The sequence below is a fragment of the Gasterosteus aculeatus genome, chromosome 5 (assembly GCF_964276395.1).
Source record: "Gasterosteus aculeatus chromosome 5, fGasAcu3.hap1.1, whole genome shotgun sequence".
NCBI classification, from domain to species: Eukaryota; Metazoa; Chordata; class Actinopteri; order Perciformes; family Gasterosteidae; genus Gasterosteus; species Gasterosteus aculeatus.
In genome coordinates this window covers 75,001-82,500 of record NC_135692.1, presented here as the reverse complement: position 1 = coordinate 82,500, position 7,500 = coordinate 75,001, and positions in this window count along the sequence as shown.

Genomic DNA, 7,500 nt, shown 5'->3' with positions numbered 1-7,500 from the left:
TTCCGGGTTCAATTCGGCCGTTGTGGGCCTCTGGAGGTGTTAGGGTCCGTGTTCCGGGCTCTGGGGGTGTCTGGTAAAGAGATCCGGGTTCTGGCGTCTTTTTCCGGGTCCAATTCGGCCGTTGTGGGCCTCTGGAGGTGTTTGTGGAGCTCATCCGGGCTCTGGGGGTGTCTGGTAAAGAGATCCGGGTTCTGGCGTCTTTTTCCGGGTCCAATTCGGCCGTTGTGGGCCTCTGGAGGTGTTTGGGTCCGAGTTCCGGGCTCTGGGGGTGTCTGGTAAAGAGATCCGGGTTCTGGCGTCTTTTTCCGGGTCCAATTCGGCCGTTGTGGGCCTCTGGAGGTGTTTGGGTCCGAGTTCCGGGCTCTGGGGGTGTCTGGTAAAGAGATCCGGGTTCTGGCGTCTTTTTCCGGGTTCAATTCGGCCGTTGTGGGCCTCTGGAGGTGTTTGGGTCCGAGTTCCGGGCTCTGGGGGTGTCTGGTAAAGAGATCCGGGTTCTGGCGTCTTTTTCCGGGTCCAATTCGGCCGTTGTGGGCCTCTGGAGGTGTTTGGGTCCGAGTTCCGGGCTCTGGGGGTGTCTGGTAAAGAGATCCGGGTTCTGGCGTCTTTTTCCGGGTTCAATTCGGCCGTTGTGGGCCTCTGGAGGTGTTTGGGTCCGTGTTCCGGGCTCTGGGGGTGTTTGGTAAAGAGATCCGGGTTCTGGCGTCTTTTTCCGGGTTCAATTCGGCCGTTGTGGGCCTCTGGAGGTGTTTGGGTCCGTGTTCCGGGCTCTGGGGGTGTTTGGTAAAGAGATCCGGGTTCTGGCGTCTTTTTCCGGGTTCAATTCGGCCGTTGTGGGCCTCTGGAGGTGTTTGGGTCCGTGTTCCGGGCTCTGGGGGTGTTTGGTAAATAGATCCGGGTTCTGGCGTCTTTTTCCGGACTTAATTCGGCCGTTGTGGGCCTCTGGAGGTGTTTGCGGACCTCCGCGGGTGTACCGGGGTGATCCGGGACCGGGTCCGGGTTCTGGCGTCTTTTTCCGGGTCCAATTCGGCCGTTGTGGGCCTCTGGAGGTGTTTGGGTCCGTGTTCCGGGCTCTGGGGGTGTTTGGTAAAGAGATCCAGGTTCTGGCGTCTTTTTCCGGGTTCAATTCGGCCGTTGTGGGCCTCTGGAGGTGTTTGGGTCCGAGTTCCGGGCTCTGGGGGTGTCTGGTAAAGAGATCCGGGTTCTGGTGTCTTTTTCCTGGCTTAATTCGGCCGTTGTGGGCCCCTGGAGGTGTTTGCGGACCTCCGCGGGTGAAATAATGGAAAAAAAAAAAAGTTAAAGTTTCCAGTCGGGACTATGTGGAGCGAAAAAAACCCGGACTTTTTTGGCTCCGTCAGAAACTAAGTAAAAGTCGGAATATGTGAAGGAAAGCCCAGAAAATGCCTGGGCTTTTTTAGATCGCTTCGATAAATTTTTTTTTAGCTCACATCACTGGGCCACCAGGTCGCAGATTTCAGAAACCTGGTTTTCGGAAACAGAGATCTCCAGGACAGGGCCCCGAGCTTCGGGGGGAGCGTTCCCCAGCTGGACCTAAGCATAGTGGGCCAGGCCCCGGGCGGAAAGACGCTCCTGGAGCCGAGATACAGGGGTGGCTCCCCGCGCGACTTACCCGATTTCGGAGCACTATTTTCGGACAGTGATGGCAGAGCAGTGGGTGTACCGGATGGAGGAAAATAACAGCTCCAGAGAGCGGCAGAGACCAGACCATGACCCAGAACGGCACACTGTTCCCGGACAGTGATGGCAGACCAGCAGGTGTACCCCATGGATGAATAAAGAGTTCCAGAGAGCGGCAGAACCCAGACCAAGTCCCAGAACAACACACTATTCCCGGACAGTGATGGCAGAACGGCAGGTGTACCGCATGGATGAATAAAGAGTTCCAGAGAGCGTGATATCCCAGACCATGACCCAGAACGACACACTATTCCCGGACAGTGATGGCAGACCAGCAGGTGTACCGCATGGATGAATAAAGAGCTCCAGAGAGCGGCAGAGACCAGACCAAGTCCCAGAACGACACACTATTCCCGGACAGTGATGGCAGAACAGCAGGTGCAGTGGATGGATGAATAAAGAGCTCCAGAGAGCGGCAGAGACCAGACCAAGTCCCAGAACGACACACTATTCCCGGACAGTGATGGCAGAACAGCAGGTGTACCGCATGGATGAATAAAGAGTTCCAGAGAGCGGCAGAGACCAGACCAAGTCCCAGAACGACACACTATTCCCGGACAGTGATGGCAGACCAGCAGGTGTACCGCATGGATGAATAAAGAGTTCCAGAGAGCGTGATATCCCAGACCATGACCCAGAAGGGCACACTATTCCCGGACAGTGATGGCAGACCAGCAGGTGTACATGATGGATGAATAAAGAGTTCCAGAGAGCGGCAGAGACCAGACCATGACCCAGAACGGCACACTATTCCCGGACAGTGATGGCAGACCAGCAGGTGTACCGCATGGATGAATAAAGAGCTCCAGAGAGCGGCAGAGACCAGACCAAGTCCCAGAACGACACACTATTCCCGGACAGTGATGGCAGAACAGCAGGTGCAGTGGATGGATGAATAAAGAGCTCCAGAGAGCGTGATATCCCAGACCATGACCCAGAACGGCACACTGTTCCCGGACAGTGATGGCAGAACAGCAGGTGTACCGCATGGATGAATAAAGAGTTCCAGAGAGCGGCAGAGACCAGACCAAGTCCCAGAACGACACACTATTCCCGGACAGTGATGGCAGACCAGCAGGTGTACCGCATGGATGAATAAAGAGTTCCAGAGAGCGTGATATCCCAGACCATGACCCAGAACGGCACACTGTTCCCGGACAGTGATGGCAGAACAGCAGGTGTACCGCATGGATGAATAAAGAGCTCCAGAGAGCGGCAGAACCCAGACCAAGTCCCAGAACGACACACTATTCCCGGACAGTGATGGCAGAACAGCAAGTGTACCGCATGGATGAATAAAGAGCTCCAGAGAGCGGCAGAACCCAGACCAAGTCCCAGAACGACACACTATTCCCGGACAGTGATGGCAGACCAGCAGGTGTACCGCATGGATGAATACAGAGCTCCAGAGAGCGGCAGAGACCAGACCAAGTCCCAGAACGGCACACTGTTCCCGGACAGTGATGGCAGAACGGCAGGTGTACCGCATGGATGAATAAAGAGTTCCAGAGAGCGTGATATCCCAGACCATGACCCAGAACGACACACTATTCCCGGACAGTGATGGCAGACCAGCAGGTGTACCGCATGGATGAATAAAGAGTTCCAGAGAGCGGCAGAGACCAGACCAAGTCCCAGAACGACACACTATTCCCGGACAGTGATGGCAGAACAGCAGGTGTACCGCATGGATGAATAAAGAGCTCCAGAGAGCGGCAGAGACCAGACCAAGTCCCAGAACGACACACTATTCCCGGACAGTGATGGCAGACCAGCAGGTGTACCGCATGGATGAATAAAGAGTTCCAGAGAGCGGCAGAACCCAGACCATGACCCAGAACGACACACTATTCCCGGACAGTGATGACAGAACAGCAGGTGTACCGCATGGATGAATAAAGAGTTCCAGAGAGCGGCAGAACCCAGACCATGACCCAGAACGGCACACTGTTCCCGGACAGTGATGGCAGACCAGCAGGTGTACCGCATGGATGAATACACAGTTCCAGAGAGCGGGAGATCCCGGCCGATGTCCGATGACGAAGCACTGTATGGGACACTTTGAAGGAAGGGTCGGTCTCCTGGATGAAAAGAACTTTAATTTTCTGACTTAAAATACGGAGTTAAAGTTTCCAGTCGGGACGATAAGGAGGGCAAAAAAACCCGGACTTTTTTGGCTCCGTCAGAAACTAAGTAAAAGTCGGACTATGTGAAGGAAAGCTCAGAAAATGCCTGGAGAATTTTGAGCGGACCGGAAAAAAAAAGTTCCAGCCGACATCACTGGGCCACCAGGTCGCAGATTCCTGAAACCCGGTTTTTAGAAACATAGGCCTCCAGTCGTGAAGACCGGCGTTTGTGCGGTTCGGATCCGACTCAGACCTCAGTATTTTCGGACACCCTCGGACAGTGGCGGGGGTGGAAGAACCGGAGCCTCATGCAGAACTGGCTGTCGGGGAGCAAGCGGACGCTACCCCGGCAGGAGGCATCATTCCGGGCACTGTGGCTGATCGGTAGCTTTCGTGGATGGATGACTGAGCGAACGAACGAGATGACGGCGGTGCGTCCTGGCTGATGTCCCAGTACGGGGCACTATTCTCGGATGCTGATGGCAGAACAGCAGGTGCAGTGGACGGATGAACACACAGTTCCAGACAGCGTGATATCCCAGACCATGTCCCAGAACGGCACACTATTCTCGGATGCTGATGTCAGAACAGCAGGTGTAACGCATGGATGAATACAGAGTTCCAGAGAGCGGCAGAGACCAGACCATGTCCCTGTACGGGACACTATTCTCGGATGATGATGTCAGAACAGCAGGTGTAACGCATGGATGAATACAGAGTTCCAGAGAGCGGCAGAGACCAGACCATGTCCCAGAACGGCGCACTATTCTCGGATGCTGATGTCAGAACAGCAGGTGCAGCGGACGGACTAATACACAGTTCCAGAGAGCGGTATTTCACGACAGATATCCGATGATGAAGCGCTATTGTCGGACACTGATGGCAGAACAGCAGGTGCACTGGATGAAGGAAATTAACAGAACATAGTTCCAGAGAGCGGGATATCCCAGACCAAGTCCCAGAACGGCGCGCTATTGTCGGACACTGATGGCAGAACAGCAGGTGCACTGGATGAAGAAAATAAACAGAACATAGTTCCAGAGAGCGTGATATCCCAGACCATGACCCAGAACGGCACACTGTTCCCGGACAGTGATGGCAGAACAGCAGGTGCACTGGATGAAGGAAATAAACAGAACATAGTTCCAGAGAGTGTGATATCCCAGACCAAGTCCCAGAACGGCCCACTATTCCCGGACACTCATCTACTTAAAATCTCCCTGATTACCTGCCAGAACAGAGCAGATCCAGAGAGCGGTATTTCACGGCAGATATCCGATGATGAAGCGCTATTGTCGGACACTGATGGCAGAACAGCAGTTGCACTGGATGAAGGAAATAATCAGAACATAGTTCCAGAGAGCGGGATATCCCAGACCATGTCCCAGTACGGGACACTATTCTCGGATGCTGATGTCAGAACAGCAGGTGCAGTGGATGAAGGAAATAATCAGAACACAGTTCCAGAGAGCGGGATATGCCAGACCATGTCCCAGTACGGGACACTATTCTCGGATGCTGATGTCAGAACAGCAGGTGCAGTGGATGGATGAAATAAACAGTTCCAGAGAGCGTGAGATCCCGGCTGATATCCGATGAAGAAGCACTGTTCACGGACACTGATGGAAGAACAGCAGGTGCAGCGGATGGATGAATACACAGTTCCAGACAGTGGGAGATCCCTGACCATGTCCCAGTACGGGACACTATTCTCGGATGCTGATGTCAGAACAGCAGGTGCAGTGGATGAAGGAAATAATCAGAACATAGTTCCAGAGAGCGGGATATCCCAGACCATGTCCCAGTACGGGACACTATTCTCGGATGCTGATGTCAGAACAGCAGGTGCAGTGGATGAAGGAAATAATCAGAACATAGTTCCAGAGAGCGGGATATCCCAGACCATGTCCCAGTACGGGACATTATTCTCGGATGCTGATGTCAGAACAGCAGGTGCAGTGGATGAAGGAAATAATCAGAACATAGTTCCAGAGAGCGGGATATCCCAGACCATGTCCCAGTACGGGACACTATTCTCGGATGCTGATGTCAGAACAGCAGGTGCAGTGGATGAAGGAAATAATCAGAACACAGTTCCAGAGAGCGGGATATGCCAGACCATGTCCCAGTACGGGACACTATTCTCGGATGCTGATGTCAGAACAGCAGGTGCAGTGGATGAAGGAAATAATCAGAACATAGTTCCAGAGAGCGGGATATCCCAGACCATGTCCCAGTACGGGACACTATTCTCGGATGCTGATGTCAGAACAGCAGGTGCAGTGGATGAAGGAAATAAACAGAACACAGTTCCATGGAGCGGGAGATCCCAGACCATGTCCCAGTACGGGACACTATTCTCGGATGCTGATGTCAGAACAGCAGGTGCAGTGGATGAAGGAAATAATCAGAACACAGTTCCAGAGAGCGGGATATGCCAGACCATGTCCCAGTACGGGACACTATTCTCGGATGCTGATGTCAGAACAGCAGGTGCAGTGGATGAAGGAAATAATCAGAACATAGTTCCAGAGAGCGGGATATCCCAGACCATGTCCCAGTACGGGACACTATTCTCGGATGCTGATGTCAGAACAGCAGGTGCAGTGGATGAAGGAAATAATCAGAACATAGTTCCAGAGAGCGGGATATCCCAGACCATGTCCCAGTACGGGACACTATTCTCGGATGCTGATGTCAGAACAGCAGGTGCAGTGGATGAAGGAAATAATCAGAACATAGTTCCAGAGAGCGGGATATCCCAGACCATGTCCCAGTACGGGACACTATTCTCGGATGCTGATGTCAGAACAGCAGGTGCAGTGGATGAAGGAAATAATCAGAACATAGTTCCAGAGAGCGGGATATCCCAGACCATGTCCCAGTACGGGACACTATTCTCGGATGCTGATGTCAGAACAGCAGGTGCAGTGGATGGATGAATTAAACAGTTCCAGAGAGCGTGAGATCCCGGCTGATATCCGATGAAGAATCACTGTTCACGGACACTGATGGCAGAACAGCAGGTGTACCGCATGGATGAATACAGAGTTCCAGAGAGCGGCAGAACCCAGACCATGTCCCAGTACGGGACACTATTCTCGGATGCTGATGTCAGAACAGCAGGTGCAGTGGATGGATGAAATAAACAGTTCCAGAGAGCGTGAGATCCCGGCCGATGTCCGATGACGAAGCACTGTATGGGACACTTTGAAGGAAGGGTCGGTCTCCTGGATGAAAAAGACTTTAATTTTCTGACTTAAAAAAAAAGTTAAAGTTTCCAGTCGGGACGATAAGGAGGGCAAAAAAACCCGGACTTTTTTGGCTCCGTCAGAAACTAAGTAAAAGTCGGAATATGTGGCGCAAAGCCCTAAAATCCCCTGGAGAATTTTGAGCGGACCGGAAAAAAAAAGTTCCAGCTGACATCACTGGGCCACCAGGTCGCAGATTTCAGAAACCTGGTTTTCGGAAACACAGGGCTCCAGGGCTGAGACCCGGGCTTCGTGGGGAGCGTTCCCCAGCTGGGCCTAAGCATCTTCGGACAACTTTGGGCGGAAAAGCGGGTTCGGGAACCGGGATACGGGGCGGGTTACGCGGCGTGACCTGCCCGAGTGCAGTGCACTATTCCCGGACACTCATCTACTTAAAATCTCCCTGATTACCTGCCAGAACAGAGCAG